At 46.9% G+C, this 21349-nt stretch overlaps 3 long non-coding RNA genes across 3 annotated transcripts; all 3 read left to right on the top strand.

Moving 5' to 3' along the window:
* The first annotated feature begins 8056 nt into the window (after positions 1-8056).
* LOC112939833 (uncharacterized) lies at positions 8057-9078 on the top strand. The gene is made up of 3 exons (XR_003243663.2): positions 8057-8347; positions 8432-8704; positions 8794-9078. It is a non-coding gene; the product is annotated as an uncharacterized lncRNA (long non-coding RNA).
* Positions 9079-10351: 1273 nt separating this feature from the next.
* Positions 10352-12395, top strand: LOC136351339 (uncharacterized). Its single transcript, XR_010734350.1, has 3 exons — positions 10352-10420; positions 10512-10595; positions 12327-12395. It is a non-coding gene; the product is annotated as an uncharacterized lncRNA (long non-coding RNA).
* A 6477-nt stretch (positions 12396-18872) lies between these two features.
* LOC136351336 (uncharacterized) lies at positions 18873-20916 on the top strand. The gene is made up of 3 exons (XR_010734347.1): positions 18873-18941; positions 19033-19116; positions 20848-20916. It is a non-coding gene; the product is annotated as an uncharacterized lncRNA (long non-coding RNA).
* The last annotated feature ends 433 nt before the right edge of the window (positions 20917-21349 follow it).

The raw sequence follows: 21349 nt of genomic DNA, 5'->3' as shown, positions 1-21349 counted from the left end.
CCTAGATTCATTAACATCTATAGGGATATGGACAATGCTAGAATGTCTTATAACCTGAAAATGAAAAGGAGGTAGTATAAAAAAATCTAAACTATTTAAGAGAGATTTTATTTATGAGAAAAGGTGCAACAGCCAAAAGCTTCTCAAACAGGTGTTCCGACAATGCAATGGCTTGTGTGGTTTGGTTCCAAAACTTAGCCCTGCTAAAACATTTATAACTTCAATAGTAACTTATACGTATTCGAATTGAAGTCAATGTGTGCCAGATTAATATAACTTGAGAAACCTTGCCTTACTATGCCAAAACTTAAGCTTTTCACATTACCAATATTTTGTAGGCTACCAATCCAACATGCCCTAAATACACTTCCTGCAATGCAACTCTCAGTGTATTTTTCAATTGATATGATTGTGTTTTCTATTCAAAGTCATACAAGAAATACAGTTCCTTGATTGGTATATATGCTAAAGACGGATGAGCGACATACACAATCTACCCCTCCATTTAAAAATATATTAACTTTTCACTACACTTATCTAGATTTGTAGCTAAAAATTGTTATATCTAGATTCATAGCTAAAAATTGCTATATTTTAGGATAGAGGGAGTAGCAAACAATATATGGCACGTGCTAAAATGTGTACTCCCTCCGTCCAACAAAAGATAAACCCTGGGTTTTCGTGTCTAACATTTGATTGTCCGTCTTATATGAAAATTTTTTATAATTAGTATTTTCATTGTTGTTAGATGATAAAACATGATTAATACTTTATGCGTGACTTTTCATTTTAATTTTTTTAAATAAGACAGACGGTTAAACGTTAGACACGGAAACTCAGGGTTTGTCTCTTTTTTTTGGACGGAGGGAGTACTTGATACCATTTATATTAAGGGTTAATTAGATACATACCATTAAAAATTTACCAGTTTTAAAGTATGCCATTACTATTTACGTATTTATAACGATGACATTGTTGTTTATTTGTAATCTCAATGATACCATTAAGATACGTATTAACGAAAACACTCTCATCTTCTACCTCCCTCTCTTCCCTCATCCTGTCATCTTTCTCTGCTCATGCTGCTGCTGCTGCTCTAGATCGATTGAAGATGGATGGCAAGGACGCTTGCTGCTTCTGCTAGCTCGACAGGAGGCCAAAAATGGCTGTGTGCTGCACCGGCGGAAAGGGGACCCACGGCGACGAGCGGCGGTGCTTACGATGCAAAGACCTAGATCTAGAGCCGCTGCGGACGGAGCGGCTTGCCATTGTGGACGACGACGGCGGCGCCTGGGCGCCGAAGACCTGATGGAGGCTCGATCTGCGGCTGCTGGTTGCCACGGGCTGCTTGCTGCTTGCTTGAAGATGAAGGGGCGAATGAGCTTGCTGGGGCTAGTTTGCTGCTTGGAGACCACGACGAAGAAAAAGACTCAAATCCCATCGCTGGTGATGCCTCCCTATTGCTCCCCGACTGGGTCGAGCCGTGCGCATCTGCCGTGGGAATTCGGAGCGCCAGACAGCACTGCGCAGGCCGTTGTGCCAAATGACCTTGTCAGATGCAGTGATGGGGAAGATGAACAGTGGAGAGAGGAGAGGAAGAAGGAAGATGGGGGTAATTCTGCCCAAAAAGTTTAGGAAATATAATAAAGGGGCAAGTAGTGGCATATACTCACTCCGTCCTATAATATAAGGGATTTTTTTTACTTGTACTGTTTGGCCACTCGTCTTATTAAAAAAAAATTGAAATTATTATTTATTTTTTTGACTTACTTTATTATCCAAAGTACTTTAAACACAATTTTTCATTTTTTATATTTGCACAAATTTTTTGAATAAGACGAATGGTCAAACAATGCAAATAAAAACTCAAAATCCTTTATATTATGGGGCGAAGGGAGTACCAAATAACCACGAAATTATAATGCTATGGTTACAAATAGTTGAATACTAATGGTATATTTTAAAACCAACAAATTTATAATAGCATGAACCCTTATATTAAACCCTAGTTGTCCATAGCTAATCTTGTGATGATTCTAAAGAGTTCATGAATGCGTCTTTACTTAACATAACATGGGCCAACTTTTATTTGGAGTGTCTCTACGTGGGCCTAAAACAATAGTGGTTTCAGGCCGAAACCACATTGTCATTAATTAAGCGTATCGATTGTTGTTTTGCCTCTAAAAAATCGTACTCCTAGTATATCTTTTTCTGACGATAAACAGAATGCGGTTACCCTTGGTACCCACTAAAACTAAAACTCAACGTGCAAGCATGCCACATCATCACCTACTAATAATTACTATTCTAGCCCATTTAAAATCCCATGCAAGCATGCCACATCTTCACTCACTAGCAATTACTAGTCTAGCCTATTTTAAATCTCATACAAGCATGACATATCATCTATAATATTATATTATAGAGATCAACAAGTATGTGTCAAATCATCTTCCTCACATTATTTTCTCAGCATTTCATCTTTCATCATTTCGACAATATTTAACATATACTCATCCGTGAATCCCGCAGCAAAGCACGGGGTATCACCTAGTATAATAGATGATTCTCCGTGTTTTGCTTGGAGAATTATTAAGTAATCTTTAATATATTTCTTTAAAGAGTAAACATGATATTATTTATTAACAACAAATAAAACTGTTTATCAAGCCATATTTGAAGATAAATAAATTTAATATAGATTGCAAATAAAATATTAGGCTATTGGCCAATATAAGCATCGCAATAAGCGAAATATAGGAAAAATGATGAAAAGTATATTAGTAATACTAATCATAAAACAAACTAAATAATACTCCACGCTTTGATGCAGAATATATGGATGAATATATGTTAAGTATTATAAAAGTGATGATAGATTCGTTAAAATATTATGAACATGATATGAGAGGTGATGATTAGATATGTTTGCATGTTAATTTGTAGAATTCAATAAATTAAGATGATATTGCATTCTTGCATGAGTTTTTTGATAAATAATTATTACTAGTGGATGATAAATTGATGATGTGGTATATTTACATATTGAGCTTTAAATTTAGTGGCTTGTAATTTTTATAAAAGGTATAGATAAATATGGAAGTTTATGCACTAGTGAAGACAGATTGTGCCAGCGAATGCAGGTTTTCGATCATAAAGGTCCTCCAAGAAAAAGGTTTTTATAAACTCGATTACCTAAAGATTATAATTAAGCTTACTCAGCATATCAAAAGGAAGTACAATACGTGCTTCCAAGAACACTACTACATAAACGATTTTTCTGTATAAGAATCCTATAGTTTGCAGAGGGACCGTATCTGGTCCCATTTAAGAAAATTGACTTGCATTTTTGCAGATTTTTTTTAAGAATTAATATTATTTTAATGGAAAATCGCAAAAGTAGAGGCCATCCAGGGAAATCGCGAATTTAGAGGCCTGTCGAACTGGTGTAGTTCGATAGGCCCCTATCGAACGGTGAGCGTTCGACTGGACCCTGTCGATGTGCCTATCGAACAGAGGGAGTTCGACAGGGCCCACCACCCGGCGCCGCGCGGCCTGTCGAACAGGGAGCGTTCGATAGGTCCCTCCACCGCCCCTATCGAACAATGGGCTTTCGACAGGCCCTTTTAAACCGCGTGCGCCTAGGCCGCGTTGCTTCTTCGTTTTTCTCTAGACCACATCGCCAGCCGCCGCCGAGAGTCGCCACTGTGTCGCTGTCGGCGCCGGAGGGAGTAAGGGGAGGGGCTAGCAGGCCGGAGAGGAGGCGCCGGCCGGGAGGAAAGGGTTGGCGACGGCCTCCACCAGTGAAGTTAAGGTATACATTACTAATCCCTAAGTACGAGGCATATGAAAGTTTAATAAAAAATGGCTTGTGATTTGTTAATTGTTTCGCATTGTTCAATGTTAGTACATATGATTTGTTAGCATTTGTCATTGCTAAATATTAGTAGAGATATTTAAGTAATCGTATGGTTAAATTAGTTGTTAGTTAATACATGTTATTAATTTGTTGTGTGCTAAAATAGGTAGAAGGTACTATATTTTATTTGGATTATTAAAGTAGTTGTTTGTCAATAATAGTTGTAAGTTAGTACATGGCAATGTAGTATAAATTGTAATAGGGTAATTATCGAAGGCTTAAATGATTAAACGTTAGACAATTTGTCATGTTTTATCAGGATGTCAGGTGAAATGCCCATTCGTCTGTATTACGGTGATGCTCCTATACAAATATGTGATAGCGGGGTGGATTTGACTGTATATGACTTCCATGATACTAGTCTGAATGCACTCGAGCATATGGGTTTGAACGACGTGTTAGGGTGGTTGTATAATATGTTTGGGGGTAGATCCAGTGCTCGATAAATTTGTCTTAAAAGCCGTGTGATCAATAAGGGTTCAACATGGATGGCAGTGGAGAGTAGTGGAGGTTGCATCAACTGGGAGTTGGAGGAAGTTTGTTAGTAAAGTAAGGGAGAAACGGTATAGCCTAGTAAAGTAAGGGAGAAACGGTATAGCCTGGCAATACTAATGCAGAAGACAACATGTGTTGATCGATCGGGGGAGTCAAGTCATGCCATGGTGGAAGAAACTCCATTGGAAGGTGCACAAGCGAAAAATGTTTGGCGGATTGAGCAAGGTCGAGGGGAAGAAGTAGTAGAGGGTAATACACAAGCAGAGGTCATTGTTCGTGACAATAATCGTGAGGCCGACGACTCGGACGACGAAGAACCGGATTCGCCTATGCGTGTTGACGTAGCGGAGGAGAATGAGGCAGTAGTGGATCAGATGGCAGTGGAAAATGAGGAATACATTGCACTTGTAGTGGAAGGAGAAGATACAACACTGTGGGACAACGAAACCAACATACCCGATGATTAGATGACCATATCGATGAGTCGTATGAATATTAACGATGGTTTAGATGCCCACTGGTGTTATGATAGTAAGCAGGTGCAAGTTGGACATATGTTTCATGACAAAGGTCACTTACAAGATGCGGTGAAGAGGTGGACATTTGACCAGAAGCGTGAGTTTGGGGTGAAGGTTTCAACTAGGACGACGTACGACGTGAAGTGCACACAGGCTGGATATCCTTGGAGAGTGCATGGTTACAAGCCACAACATGACAATTTATGGGTAGCTTCAAGGGTTGAGCAACATATGTGTTTGTTGGAGAATACCCGTCCGGTACACAGGAACATGACTGCGGCATTTGTGGCACAAATGGTATATTCAAAGGTGGTTAGAAAAACATCTTTGTCCCCTTTCACAATAATACATGACATAGAGAAAGAGTATGGATATGAGATATCGTACGACAAGGCTTGGAGGGCAAAACAGAAAGCACTGGAGATGAGGTTTGGAACTTATGAGGATTCTTATCACAATCTTCCCCCACTATTGGAGGTGATGCAGGCAAGAAACCCGGGCACACACATGGCTATTCTCGACGAGGTGAATGAAAATGGGGAGAATGTTCTTCGTCGGGCTTTCTGGTCATTTGGGTGTATGATAGAGGCCTTCAGAAATTGCATTCCTTTGCTTTGTGTTGATGGTACTAGGCAAGTACAGAGGAACAATTCTAATCGCGATCGGAGTCGATGCGGATAGCCATGTCGTTGCTGTTGCTTTTGCATTTGTTGAAAGCGAGAACACATCAAGCTGGCTTTGGTTTTTGCGGCACATTAAATTGTGTGTTGTTCGAAATAGACCAAATGTTTGTGTTCTGCATGACCGACACGCCGGTTCAATATTTCTAATCAATGTGCAACTTGTTCAATACTCTTAATAAATGTGCAACTACTTCAATAATTTTAATTGCCTTGCTTATTTGTGGAATAGGCGGAATTTGTTGAGCACGTTCAAGTAGAGTTCGACACCCTGTTGCAAAGACTAGAGACGAGACCTCCAGTCGTCAGGCCTGACGATGTGGCGAGCGTCCTTCGCAACTTCCGTGCCTGTGCTGCCGCACTACTTTGTCGTGTCTCCTGCGGGAGCGCAGCAGATGTGGTGCAGCTGTCGGCCTGTAGGGCATCACCACCACTACCCCGTTGTTCCAGCGTGGATCACAGTGGTCTATCCACGTTACGTTGCGGGTACGAAGCAGCCCACACATCTCACAGTCGTCCTTCCTTTCAGCACACCCCAGCACTGGAGTACACCAGGGGGTCAGCTGGATCAGGGGTACCCACATCGAGCACGGCACAGCCACGTCCGCAGGTATTCCAAACTCCGCCTTATGTTCACCCCACCCAGGGAGCATCTGGGTTGGCACACCTCCCTTACATGCCAACAGGGGACAACGTGTTGAACACACCGGCATGGGGACTTCATGTCACTCCGCGTGCGCTAGATCAAGGCCACACACAGCACACATGTAAGTCATTTTAAACAATAACACGCTTTAGTTTCTAATTATATGTATCATTACTAAGTATGCCATTTTTGGTTTCTCCCTCTTATGCAAACAGATGATGAGTACTCCCCTCGCACAGCATTCATTGAGGACTTCTTTTCCACTGAGCCTCCTCAAGGGGAAGCAGGGATGGATTATTGGCACGCAGCACCTCAGGTCACACAGCCGACACAGGAGACAAAGGCCGTTCAGGCACCCGAGGTGACACCACAGCAGACAGCAAGAGAGAGGCACCCCCCGATATTTTGACATATCCCACTGAGCAGATTAGACGTAGGAAGAAGGGGGACCTAGCAAGCGTGCGAAGGGAATTGATCGCCCTTGACTTATCTATTTGTATTAAAATTTGAGACATTTATGTTTTATCCCTACTATTTGTCAACACTTTATTATTAACTTAGTTATTATCATTACTGTTTCATAATCTTTTTCAGATGAATTCATTTTTTGCATACCCTTCCAATGAATCAGGACAAATGATTCGCTTCGAACTTTGCGGCGCACTATAGGACAGGTGCATAAATGCATGCACGTGGTGTGCTATCTACTTTCGGTGCACATGTCCCTTTGTGGTCCACCCCATTTTTCAACTTTATCAACTGCAGAGTTATGAAAGCGACCATGCGAGAGCTCGACTAGTCGTGATCACCTTTCAGTATAGACTGCTCGCTCGTGCCCGTCAAGTCTATCCACACATCAACCCTATCTTCACCGGTACGCTTCCTGCAGTTGTTACGGCACTATAAATACATACCTTGACCAAACAAGAGCTCATCAAGTCCTTTCCTCTTTACATTTCCCATTGTCTTCAGCATCAAGTTCAACACAATGGAAGCTCCATTCTGCGAGCATTTAGACTGGCGGAGAGATCCACTCGCAGGTAGGGGTGGAAACAAGCCGAGACGAGCCTGGCTTGGCTCGGCTCGTGAAAGCTTGGTGCAAGGGAAGCTCGGCTTGGCTTGGCTCGCTACAAACAACGAGCTAAAACTGCAGCTCGGCTCGGCTCATTTATGGGCTCGAGCTGGCTCGCGAGCCTGGCATCAAGTAAATCTCAAGCAGGTCTAAGAGAAATGGAGCAACATTTTACCACATAGAATGTGTAATAAAGTGATATTTTTCTTTAATATGTCATCACAACACATAAATAGATAATATGACAATCAAAATTATTATTTTCAACAAATAAATAGTTAGAAAAGGTGTAAAACTTGTGCATATGACACTATTGTACTGAGCCAAGCGAGCTCACGAGCGGCTCGTGAGCCGGCTCGGGCTTGGCTTGTTTCAGAAACGAGCTAGGAAGGAGGCTTGGGCTTGGCTCGTTTGGCTTTCGAGCCGAGCCGAGCTATGTGAGCCCGAGCCAAGCCTGAGCCGAGCTCACGAGCCCAAGCTTTTTGTCCACCCCTACTCGCAGGTCTATTTCCACCATGGTGCGACCGTCCAATCTGCGCATGCCGTGATCAATGTATACTCATGACATCACTTACTACTGAAATCCACGGTAGGAGATTTTTCCAATGCCCAAACATTTACCAGGGAACTGTTCAATCCATTGTTATCTCTACATTTGCACATGTTTAATACATACATCGCTAACCACATGTCTACAATATCTCGAATTTTCAGACTTACCATAGTTTATGCGACTTCGTTGAGTGGGTTGATACGATGAATCCACAACGTGACAGGGCACGCCCATATCCATGCAGCGAACCATTATCGGACTACCTAAGGAGGAAGGATGAGTACGAACGATGAAAAACTGCCAAATCCTTACAATGGCAAGTAAATCCACTGGGACTCCCCACTTGACGGGAGCGTCCAGAGTGTAGGTGTGGAGACCGTTGCCAGGTGATAAGGTCCGTTCGACAACGAACTCTAGGACAGAGATGCTTCGTGTGTCCTAACATTGTCGACGATGATTTTGTTGTAAGTACCACTAATTTTTCACTCACTCTCATTACTTCTGTCATATACCTACATATGCCAACGGTCATTAATTTCTGCACACAGGAAGAAGACCGCAAATGTAGCTATGTAAAGTGGATTGATACGACGATAACTCAACCTAAGACAACCACACAATTCATTCAAGCGTGGATGGAGTACGAGCGCCAGGTTTAGTCCGCTAGCTTACACTGGAGATCAAATCCATTAGGTATACCTGAATGGTCTGATCATCCCAAATGCAGTTGTAGAGATCGCTGCCAGGTTGCAACGTCCTTCTCACAAGATACATATGGCAGGCGGTACTTCGTCTGTCCCAACATAGACGACAACTTCGTTGTATGTCACATGCTTAATTATTAATTTACATTTTGCTTCGCGTTCCCATAACATTTATTTCCCATTATCTAATTTGATTGATTGTTCAGGGGAATCCAAGGATGTGTGCTTTTACTTCATGGATCGACATGGTCAGCCCGACGTATGAAGGCGGAAGAGTAACTAAAGCTGAAACGCAAACATAATATAAGAGATTGAAGGATCACGAAGTTGCATTACACACACAACGACGTAGAAGGGGTCAATAGAGAAGCTTAACCCCTAATCGCTCTAGTTCGGCCTTTTGTTATGTTATGTTTGTAACATACCCAAGCCTGTAAACCTGAGAACTAAATTTAATTTAAATGCATCATGTGGTTGTGGAGTGGTTTTAATTGTTTTTGGATCTTAATCATCTCATCATATGCATCTTGATAGGCCTAGAGTCACAAAAACAATTAATCTGGTAATTATATGCATCCAAAACTTCCACAAAAATTCTCAAAAAAAAAAACCTTGATATGTCAGAAATCAACCCACAAATTTTCAGAGTTTTTCAGTAAGGTTTGCTAACTTGTTGATCTCCTTTAATCTCTCCAAAATCCTGAAAAGAACTGCTTAGTAGATTCAAACTTGCTCTCTCTGTAAAATTTATTTCAAAACCTCTTTTTGAAGTTTGGTTTCAGCCAAAGTCTTCTACTAACTTTCTTCTAACACCCTGAGGAGTGGCACACCCTGGATCACTCTCTAACCCTTTCTTCTCTCCCTCCAAAAATCCAATCAGCTGCTAACTTGTCACGCCCTGAAGTTTTCCCCCTTTTTGCTTGCTTTAAAAATTTGGCTAAATAAATCGTCCGAAGAAATTATCTTAATTAACCTAGAGCTAATTCCCTAATTAATAAATGCAAATAATAATCGGAATCGGCATGTGGAATTTTTCTTGGATTCTACATGTCACAATATATTAACAGGATTTTTAGTGGAATTTTCAGAGCCTTGGAAATAATTTTAACCAATTAAAAATCACCAAAGTGCAATTTTTAATCCCAGGAAAAATCCTTTCTTCTTTTTCCTTTTTTTTTTCCTTCCTTTTTCTCTATTGGGCCGTCGGCCCAGCCCACTCCACCCGTCGCCCGCGCTCGGCCTCCCCTTGTGGGCCGGCCCGTTCTCCTTCCTCCTCTCTCCGGGACGCTGACAGGTGGGGCCCACCTGTCAGGTCGTCCCCTTCCTCCAGCCACCCGCCTCTGACGGCAACCGCCGCCGAATCCGCCACGTCGCCGCCTCCTCCGCTCTTCCCGCGCCCACGCCGCGCCGCTCCCGCGTCCCCCTCCCACGTCGCCGCCTCTCCCCCGCGTCTCCCGCCCTCGCGCGCCTCGCAAATGGGCGGGATTCGAATTTGAATCCCACCCCTCTCTCTCTCCCCCACCTTCCCACGTCGCCGGCGCAATAGGATGGGTTCCCGGCCACGACCGCCTCCCCCTCCGCCTATAAATCGTTCCCCGCGTCTTCCTCTCTCGTTTTTTCGCACTCGCCGCGCTCTCCCGTGCCGTCTACCGCCCTCGCGCCGTCGCACCCGAGCTCCGCCGCTGGCCGCCGCCTTCGGCCGCGAGCCGCCGCCGCTAGAGTCGCCGCCGCGCCAAACCGCCGCCGCCGTTAGCTTCGCCGCTGCAAGAGCTTTCCCGGCCGCCGCCTCGCGTCGCCGGAATCCCACCGGAGCACCTCTCCCCTCGCGAGCCGGTGAGTTTTTCCCTCCCCTCCATCTCCGGCCGGCAATTCAAGCCGCCGTGGTCGTCGTCTCCTCTCCTAACGCCTCTCCATCTTCCCCTAGGGTGTCGCCGCCGCCCGTCCGTGCCTCCGCGTCGCCGGTCATCGCCGCTCGTCTCTTCCCACGCCGGTCGCCGCCATCGCCTCGGTGAGGAATCACCTTTCCTCCTTCCTTTCCTCTCCCCCGTGAGCGCCGCCGCCCTCCGCGCGTGCGCCGTCGTCTTCGGCTGCCGCCGCCGCCTTCGCGCCGGTCGCCGCCGTCTCCCCGCGCCGCCGGTCACCGCCGGCGGTCGTGCGCCGTCGTCGCCTCGCCATGGCCGGCCGGCTCGAGCCGTGCCAAGCCAACAGCCACGCCCCTCTCCCGCCCTGTGCCGCTGCCCGGTGGGGCCCACCAGCCGGTGGACCACCCCTCCCTCTCCCCTTGTGCCGCTGCCAGTGGGGCCCGCTTGCCAGCCGCCCCCTCTCCCTCTCTTAGTGTCGCTGACCAGTGGGGCCCGCATGTCGGCGCCGCCCCCTCCCCTCGCTGACGTCAGCCCTGGGGCAATAATTGCGCAATAATTAATTAAGGACTTTTCTTTATTAGTAAAAACACAGTTTATCTTCTAAAAATCATAAGTAAATCATCCGAGCTCCGTTTAAGTCCATTCAAGTCTCAGTAAATCAAGAAAAATGCAAAGAATCCATTAAAAATGGTTTTGTTTCCTGTTTCTGTAGTCTTATAGCATGTTTTGCTTGTGTGCTTTGTTTGTCGCGTAGGTTTCGGCCGTTTCGTCGATCCACGGTTTCTCGAAGACGTTGCTGTGATCTCATCAGTGCGAGAGAAAGGCAAGTCATGCAATACGTTTGATCATATTGTACCCAATTTACAAATATCCCGCATTTCTATTAAATGTGCATTCTTTTACAATATCATGTGGGATGGGTCCTAATACTCAGCCATTTATTGTTTACCTTATGCCATTGATAACCTGGGTATCAAAATGACTAGATGTTGGTTAGGAAATGCTTAGCCATGCTTAGTTCAACTAGCACACAAATGGGGATCACCTTATTACATAGACTTTGTCTATTGGCATAGCTTTAGATTGGTGCCACCGCAATGGTGTTAGTTAATTAAAATACACTGAATGGTGGGCTGTGGGTGCATGGTTTTGCTGGTCGCACCCATGGCAGTTAAGGACCAGTTCACGGGAAACCCTGGGAGACTTACCGTGCTTACCACAAGCGGGAGTGGGTAACTGCTTGATCTGAAGTATAGCTCGACCCTTTCCTAGGCACCGGTGGCGAGGGTGGGCGTGATGGAGTTGGGTCGGCCGGGGTGTCCGGTTGTCCAGCTGCCGGATTCACCGCGGCGCAAGAGGGGACCGCCCACTGCCTTTTGAGGGGTGGGGGTGAAACCTTAGCGTGGTGTGGATGGTTAGGGGAGGGTTATGTGGAGGGTCTTGTCACGATTTCCCCCTTTGCAGTATCATGGTGATACTTCGGGGCATGGCGACATGTGTGGAATCGTGTCTTGTGGGTACAGTTGTACACCTCTGGCCAGAGTAAAACTATTCGAATAGCCGTGCCCGCGGTTATGGGCGATCAACCAGATTCACCGTGATTAGTCTCACCCCTAGTTTAGCTTAATGAACTGGTGTAGTTCAGGAGGTTGGTTGGGCCTGTTGCAACGTGGTGTAGCGTTGGACAGTGTTTGGTTAATATTGATTAATTACTACAGCTGTTTTACTGCTTCCAACTACTGCTTTTAAATGCTAGCTTTATGCAAAAGAACCTCTAGCCTCCTTTGGTTATATCCTGCATCATACCTCCTCTTCCGGTATGACTTGCTGAGTACAGTGGGTAGTACTCAGTCTTGCTCTCTTTTCCCCCACACCAGAGCTGAAGATCTTCCTAGTTGGAGCTGTTTTGTCAAAGTTGGTTTCGTCGCTGCCGTCAAGGATTGCCTGTGGAGTGGAGCCGCCCGCTGCTGAAGTCAAGCTTCCCGGTTTAGCTCGCTTTTATTCTTTTCCGCTGCATTTGTAATCTTTTCTATTTTTGTAAGACGTGGATCTGTATGTCAACAATTGTCGTTTGTGTACCCTGGCTGGTCCTGGACAGGGATTTAATGCACATTCAGCTTAGAAATTCTGGTTTGAGAATTTCTGGGCGTGACAAGTTGGTATCAGAGCCGACCTTGACCGTAGGACAAGCCAACTGGAAACCCTAAGAGCCCTCTGAACCCCTTTTTCATCTGCATATGCCCTTTTTGCACCTGGAATTGTTTCGGGAAAATTTGGAGTTTTGCCTCTTTGGTTTGCGGGAAAAATCTTGGTCGTTCTTTCGGGTCGGATTTTTTTTTTAAAAAAAAAAAAAAAATTAGCTCAGCCTAGGGCTTTAGAAAAATTTTAGTTGGAGTTTATTCGACAGTCAGTCGGGAATTTATTGGGGGTTTATGCATTAGGTCGTGTCTATATTCGATGGGGGCAATGTTATGCGCATCATTTTCCATGCAACTAGTCTATGCATTAATTTATTGTTTAGTTGCATTAGTGTCTTTATTTGAGTTCATGAAAAATGTTCTATGCATAAAAATCATCCTGCTCGGTTATTTATTTGAGTCTTCTTTTGCTTTGTTTAATTTGGATTTGAGCATAAATTGGTTCCTATCCCTTGTCTACTTTAGATGTCAGTCCTATCCCTCGTTCGCAAGCGCCGCTCCAAGCTTCAGAGTCGCCACCCTTAGCTTTATCGCCTTCTTAGTCTGTTTGCTTGCTAGTTTTCGTGTTTAGGTTTGTTGCTTGTGGGTTAGTCGGCGGTCGATATCATGTGTCAGTGGTATGACTGCCTCAATTAGGAGTTGCGTGCCTCTTTTTCAGTGTTTTAATCAAGATTAAGATAATTGCACTTAAATTCATAAGCAAGATTAGTTTCTGAGCCCCCTGTTTTTCTTCCTTTTCTCATATTTCTACCTATCCCCTTCAGATGGAGATAAGGAATGGTTCACGCGACTCGAACAACGCCAGTGGCAGCGAAGAGCCGACCAATGGAGCACGTGCCAACGGTGCATCTGACAACAGTCCGTCCCCACCGCCCGAGAACCCAACAATTGCTCAGGTGTTGGACAATCAGACTCAGATGATGACAATGATGATGCAACAGATGCAGCAACAGTACCATCAGGTGTTGCAGCAGGTGCAGCAGCAAGCACAGCTGCAGCAGCAGAACCTGCAGTTTGGTTCTCCACCTCCTCAGTCCAAACTGCTAGAATTTCTTCGTGTCAAGCCGCCCACCTTCTCAAGCACCACCAACCCAATCGAGGCCCACGACTGGCTTCATGCCATTGAGAAGAAGCTGAATCTTTTGCAATGCAACGAGCAGGAGAAGGTTGCTTTTGCTACACACCAGCTACAAGGTCCCGCTTCTATTTGGTGGGACAACTACATGGTGACCCGTCCAGCTGGGGCAGAGTTTACTTGGACAGAGTTTCGTCATAGTTTCAATAAAGCACAGGTTCCCGAGGGAATTGTGGCACAAAAGAAGAGAGAGTTCCGTTCCCTGCAACAAGGAACCAGAACAGTTATAGAGTATTTGCATGAGTTCAACCTCCTCGCGCGCTACGCCCCTGAGGACGTGCGTACCGATGCCGAGAAGCAGGAGAAGTTTCTGTCTGGTCTTGATGATGAATTGACTAACCAGTTGATCTCTAGAGATTATGAGGACTTTGAGAAGCTGGTGGATAAGGCTATCCGTCAGGAGGAGCACTGTAACAAAATAAACCGTAAGAGGAAGGCAGCTCAGTTCCGGACTCCCCAGGGGAAGAGTCAGAAGCCTCGTTTCACGATGGGACATCACGGTGGACCTTCCACCATGATTATCCGGCAGCACCGTCCCTACCACCCGGGTAACTTCAACAAGAACCACCATAGTGACAGTCACAACAATAGTGAGCAGCACAGCCTCAACCCTACTCCGAGTTCACTAAAGATTCCAGCTCAATCAGTTCAGCCAGCTCTGCCAGAACAGCCCAAGAGGTTGGGAGAAAAACCCGAACTCTGCTTCAATTGTAACAAACCCGGACACACGGTTGGAAAGTGCCCGAAGCCAAGACGTGCCGGACCCAAGTTCGTTCAGGCCCGTGTTAATCATGCATCTGCAGAGGAGGCGCAGTCAGCACCAGAGGTTATATTGGGCACATTCCCCGTCAACTCGACACCGGCAGTAATATTGTTTGATTCTGGTGCAACCCATTCCTTTATTTCCAAGCGTTTTGCTGGTGCACATGGGTTATCTTTAGTGAAGCTTAAGATACCAATGCGAGTTCATACTCCTGGAGGTGGCATGACCACAACTCACTACTGCCCATCTGTGACAGTTGAAATTCAAGGGTTGATTTTTCCAGCCAACCTCATTCTTCTCGAATCCAAGGACCTAGATGTCATACTTGGAATGGATTGGTTGGCAAGGCACAGAGGAGTGATTGATTGCGCCAGCCGCACCATCAAGTTGACCAATGCAAAAGGAGAGGTGGTAATCTTCCAGTCTCCAGTGCCGCAGAAGCCAGGGATTAGTTTAAACCAGGCTGCTGGTGAAGAACAAGAGGTAGCAGTGGAGAAAACCACTAAGAAGCTGGAGGATATTCCCATAGTCAGAGAGTATCCAGAGGTTTTTCCGGATGATCTGACAACAATGCCACCAAAAAGGGATATCGAGTTCCGGATTGACTTGGTACCTGGAACTGCACCGATCCACAAGAGGCCTTACAGAATGGGAGCCAACGAGTTGGCGGAAGTCAAGAAGCAAGTTGATGAACAGTTACAGAAGGGATACATCCGCCCGAGCACGTCGCCTTGGGGTGCTCCGGTTATCTTTGTGGAAAAGAAAGACAAAACCAAGAGGATGTGCGTGGACTACCGCGCACTCAATGAGGTCACTATTAAGAACAAGTACCCTTTGCCAAGGATTGATGATCTGTTCGATCAGCTGAAAGGAGCTACTGTGTTCTCTAAGATAGACCTTTGGTCAGGCTATCACCAGTTGAGGATCCGCGAAGAGGATATTCCAAAGACAGCATTCATCACTCGGTACGGGTTGTTCGAATGCACAGTTATGTCTTTCGGACTCACTAACGCACCTGCCTTCTTCATGAATTTGATGAACAAGGTGTTTATGGAATTTCTAGACAAGTTTGTCATGGTTTTCATCGATGACATACTTATCTACTCCAAGTCCGAGGAAGAACATGAGCAGCATCTTCGGCTGGTACTTGAAAAGTTAAAAGAGCACCAGCTATATGCCAAGTTCAGCAAGTGCGACTTCTGGCTTAAGGAAGTTCAGTTTCTTGGTCACATCGTGAATGCTCAAGGAGTAGCTGTGGATCCAGCAAATGTGGAGTCAGTTACCAAATGGACCCCACCAAGGACAGTCACTCAGGTTCGGAGTTTCTTAGGACTTGCGGGTTATTACCGCCGGTTCATTGAGAACTTCTCTAAAATTGCTAAGCCAATGACACAGCTATTGAAGAAGGAAGAAAAGTTTATCTGGTCTGCTGAATGCAATAGGAGTTTTGAAGAACTCAAACGACGGTTGGTGTCTGCACCAGTCTTAATCCTGCCTGATCAGACGAAAGATTTCCAGGTCTATTGTGATGCATCTCGCCAGGGGCTAGGATGTGTGTTGATGCAGGATGGCAAAGTGGTTTCTTATGCTTCACGGCAGTTGCGTCCTCATGAAGGCAACTACCCGACGCACGACCTGGAATTGGCCGCAGTCGTTCATGCTTTAAAGATTTGGCGGCACTATCTCATCAGTAACCGTTGTGAGGTATATACAGATCACAAAAGTCTAAAGTACATCTTTACTCAACCTGATTTGAATCTCAGACAGCGAAGATGGTTGGAGCTGATCAAAGATTATGATATGGGAATACATTATCATCCCGGCAAGGCTAATGTGGTTGCGGATGCCTTGAGCAGGAAGAGCTACTGCAATGTTGCATGGGTAAAGCAACTATGTTGTGAGGTTCAACGCGATTTGGAACATCTGAACCTTGGTATAGTTGAGCACGGATTCGTGGCTGCCCTAGAGGCACAGCCCACACTGGTGGAGCAGGTTCGCATAGCTCAAGCAAGTGATCCTGAAATAGCAGAGCTCAAAAAGAACATGAGAGTTGGAAAAGCCCGAGGTTTTGTTGAGGATGAACAAGGAACAATCTGGATGGGAGAAAGATTGTGTGTACCCGAAAACAAGGAATTAAAAGACCTGATACTAACCGAGGCTCATCAAACTCAATATTCCATTCATCCCGGTAGTACTAAGATGTACCAAGACCTCAAAGAAAAGTTCTGGTGGGTCAGCATGAGAAGGGAAATAGCTGAGTTCGTAGCACTCTGTGACGTCTGTCAACGAGTAAAGGCAGAACACCAAAGGCCAGCAGGTTTGCTACAGCCACTTCAGATTCCAGAATGGAAGTGGGAAGAAATCGGAATGGATTTCATCACCGGTTTGCCCAGGACGTCATCGGGGCATGATTCTATTTGGGTAGTCGTTGACCGACTCACCAAAGTGGCTCACTTCATTCCGGTGCACACTACCTACTCAGGGAAGAAATTAGCAGAACTCTACCTGGCAAGAATTATGTGTTTACATGGTGTACCTAAGAAGATCGTGTCTGATCGAGGAAGCCAATTCACTTCAAAGTTCTGGCAGAAATTACAAGAAGAATTGGGAACCCGGTTGAATTTCAGCACCGCTTACCATCCACAAACAGATGGCCAGACCGAGCGAGTCAATCAAATACTAGAGGATATGTTGAGAGCATGTGCGCTTGACTTTGGTGGAGCATGGGACAAAAGCTTGCCGTATGCTGAGTTCTCGTACAACAACAGTTACCAAGCTAGTCTGCAGATGGCACCGTTTGAAGCACTGTATGGACGGAGGTGTCGTACTCCGCTCTTCTGGGATCAGACAGGGGAACGCCAGTTGTTTGGTACAGAAGTTTTAAATGAGGCAGAAGAGAAAGTCAGAGCTGTTAGGGAAAGATTGAGAATCGCGCAGTCTCGGCAGAAAAGCTATGCAGACAACCGCCGAAGGGAGCTCGCTTTCGAAACAGGGGATTATGTGTATCTCCGTGTCACTCCGCTCAGGGGAGTACATCGCTTCCAAACCAAAGGAAAGTTGGCACCACGCTTTGTGGGACCATATCGGATTTTGGAACGTAGAGGTGAAGTTGCTTACCAGCTCGAGCTTCCCTCCAACATGCTTGGCATCCATAATGTGTTCCACGTCTCCCAGTTGAAGAAATGTTTGAGAGTTCCTGAGGAACAGGCAAGTCCGGATCAAATCGAAATCCAGGAAGACTTGACGTATGTGGAGAAGCCAACTCGTATCCTCGAAACCAGCGAGAGAAAGACCAGAAACAAAGTAATAAGATTCTGCAAGGTTCAGTGGAGCCACCACTCAGAGGAAGAGGCCACTTGGGAAAGAGAAGATGAGTTGAAGGCCACCCACCCGCACCTCTTCGCCAGCTCTTCCGAATCTCGGGGTCGAGATTCCGTTTAAGGGGGGTAGGTTTGTCACGCCCTGAAGTTTTCCCCCTTTTTGCTTGCTTTAAAAATTTGGCTAAATAAATCGTCCGAAGAAATTATCTTAATTAACCTAGAGCTAATTCCCTAATTAATAAATGCAAATAATAATCGGAATCGGCATGTGGAATTTTTCTTGGATTCTACATGTCACAATATATTAACAGGATTTTTAGTGGAATTTTCAGAGCCTTGGAAATAATTTTAACCAATTAAAAATCACCAAAGTGCAATTTTTAATCCCAGGAAAAATCCTTTCTTCTTTTTCCTTTTTTTTTCCTTCCTTTTTCTCTATTGGGCCGTCGGCCCAGTCCACTCCACCCGTCGCCCGCGCTCGGCCTCCCCTTGTGGGCCGGCCCGTTCTCCTTCCTCCTCTCTCCGGGACGCTGACAGGTGGGGCCCACCTGTCAGGTCGTCCCCTTCCTCCAGCCACCCGCCTCCGACGGCAACCGCCGCCGAATCCGCCACGTCGCCGCCTCCTCCGCTCTTCCCGCGCCCACGCCGCGCCGCTCCCGCGTCCCCCTCCCACGTCGCCGCCTCTCCCCCGCGTCTCCCGCCCTCGCGCGCCTCGCAAATGGGCGGGATTCGAATTTGAATCCCACCCCTCTCTCTCTCCCCCACCTTCCCACGTCGCCGGCGCAATAGGATGGGTTCCCGGCCACGACCGCCTCCCCCTCCGCCTATAAATCGTTCCCCGCGTCTTCCTCTCTCGTTTTTTCGCACTCGCCGCGCTCTCCCGTGCCGTCTACCGCCCTCGCGCCGTCGCACCCGAGCTCCGCCGCTGGCCGCCGCCTTCGGCCGCGAGCCGCCGCCGCTAGAGTCGCCGCCGCGCCAAACCGCCGCCGCCGTTAGCTTCGCCGCTACAAGAGCTTTCCCGGCCGCCGCCTCGCGTCGCCGGAATCCCACCGGAGCACCTCTCCCCTCGCGAGCCGGTGAGTTTTTCCCTCCCCTCCATCTCCGGCCGGCAATTCAAGCCGCCGTGGTCGTCGTCTCCTCTCCTAACGCCTCTCCATCTTCCCCTAGGGTGTCGCCGCCGCCCGTCCGTGCCTCCGCGTCGCCGGTCATCGCCGCTCGTCTCTTCCCACGCCGGTCGCCGCCATCGCCTCGGTGAGGAATCACCTTTCCTCCTTCCTTTCCTCTCCCCCGTGAGCGCCGCCGCCCTCCGCGCGTGCGTCGTCGTCTTCGGCTGCCGCCGCCGCCTTCGCGCCGGTCGCCGCCGTCTCCCCGCGCCGCCGGTCACCGCCGGCGGTCGTGCGCCGTCGTCGCCTCGCCATGGCCGGCCGGCTCGAGCCGTGCCAAGCCAACAGCCACGCCCCTCTCCCGCCCTGTGCCGCTGCCCGGTGGGGCCCACCAGCCGGTGGACCACCCCTCCCTCTCCCCTTGTGCCGCTGCCAGTGGGGCCCGCTTGCCAGCCGCCCCCTCTCCCTCTCTTAGTGTCGCTGACCAGTGGGGCCCGCATGTCGGCGCCGCCCCCTCCCCTCGCTGACGTCAGCCCTGGGGCAATAATTGCGCAATAATTAATTAAGGACTTTTCTTTATTAGTAAAAACACAGTTTATCTTCTAAAAATCATAAGTAAATCATCCGAGCTCCGTTTAAGTCCATTCAAGTCTCAGTAAATCAAGAAAAATGCAAAGAATCCATTAAAAATGGTTTTGTTTCCTGTTTCTGTAGTCTTATAGCATGTTTTGCTTGTGTGCTTTGTTTGTCGCGTAGGTTTCGGCCGTTTCGTCGATCCACGGTTTCTCGAAGACGTTGCTGTGATCTCATCAGTGCGAGAGAAAGGCAAGTCATGCAATACGTTTGATCATATTGTACCCAATTTACAAATATCCCGCATTTCTATTAAATGTGCATTCTTTTACAATATCATGTGGGATGGGTCCTAATACTCAGCCATTTATTGTTTACCTTATGCCATTGATAACCTGGGTATCAAAATGACTAGATGTTGGTTAGGAAATGCTTAGCCATGCTTAGTTCAACTAGCACACAAATGGGGATCACCTTATTACATAGACTTTGTCTATTGGCATAGCTTTAGATTGGTGCCACCGCAATGGTGTTAGTTAATTAAAATACACTGAATGGTGGGCTGTGGGTGCATGGTTTTGCTGGTCGCACCCATGGCAGTTAAGGACCAGTTCACGGGAAACCCTGGGAGACTTACCGTGCTTACCACAAGCGGGAGTGGGTAACTGCTTGATCTGAAGTATAGCTCGACCCTTTCCTAGGCACCGGTGGCGAGGGTGGGCGTGATGGAGTTGGGTCGGCCGGGGTGTCCGGTTGTCCAGCTGCCGGATTCACCGCGGCGCAAGAGGGGACCGCCCACTGCCTTTTGAGGGGTGGGGGTGAAACCTTAGCGTGGTGTGGATGGTTAGGGGAGGGTTATGTGGAGGGTCTTGTCACGATTTCCCCCTTTGCAGTATCATGGTGATACTTCGGGGCATGGCGACATGTGTGGAATCGTGTCTTGTGGGTACAGTTGTACACCTCTGGCCAGAGTAAAACTATTCGAATAGCCGTGCCCGCGGTTATGGGCGATCAACCAGATTCACCGTGATTAGTCTCACCCCTAGTTTAGCTTAATGAACTGGTGTAGTTCAGGAGGTTGGTTGGGCCTGTTGCAACGTGGTGTAGCGTTGGACAGTGTTTGGTTAATATTGATTAATTACTACAGCTGTTTTACTGCTTCCAACTACTGCTTTTAAATGCTAGCTTTATGCAAAAGAACCTCTAGCCTCCTTTGGTTATATCCTGCATCATACCTCCTCTTCCGGTATGACTTGCTGAGTACAGTGGGTAGTACTCAGTCTTGCTCTCTTTTCCCCCACACCAGAGCTGAAGATCTTCCTAGTTGGAGCTGTTTTGTCAAAGTTGGTTTCGTCGCTGCCGTCAAGGATTGCCTGTGGAGTGGAGCCGCCCGCTGCTGAAGTCAAGCTTCCCGGTTTAGCTCGCTTTTATTCTTTTCCGCTGCATTTGTAATCTTTTCTATTTTTGTAAGACGTGGATCTGTATGTCAACAATTGTCGTTTGTGTACCCTGGCTGGTCCTGGACAGGGATTTAATGCACATTCAGCTTAGAAATTCTGGTTTGAGAATTTCTGGGCGTGACATAACTGCACTGTCAACTGCTGCTAACCAACACTGTCAATACATGTTCATCACTCCATCAAACCTAAACCAGAGACTTCTAACCCAATCCACTTCAGCACATTTACTCTCCACATCACCCCTGACCAAGAGGATATCTAGCCCAGATTTCTTGCTGCACAAAATCCACCTTGAATCCCCTCCAAAGATCCTTGGCAGGCAACCCTCTTTGACAGCCTCCAAGGCTA

This window comes from Oryza sativa, chromosome 8, assembly GCF_034140825.1.
Source record: "Oryza sativa Japonica Group chromosome 8, ASM3414082v1".
NCBI lineage: Eukaryota > Viridiplantae > Streptophyta > Magnoliopsida > Poales > Poaceae > Oryza > Oryza sativa.
Note: the sequence above shows the minus strand (reverse complement) of the source record. Positions and strands in the feature narration are given on the sequence as shown.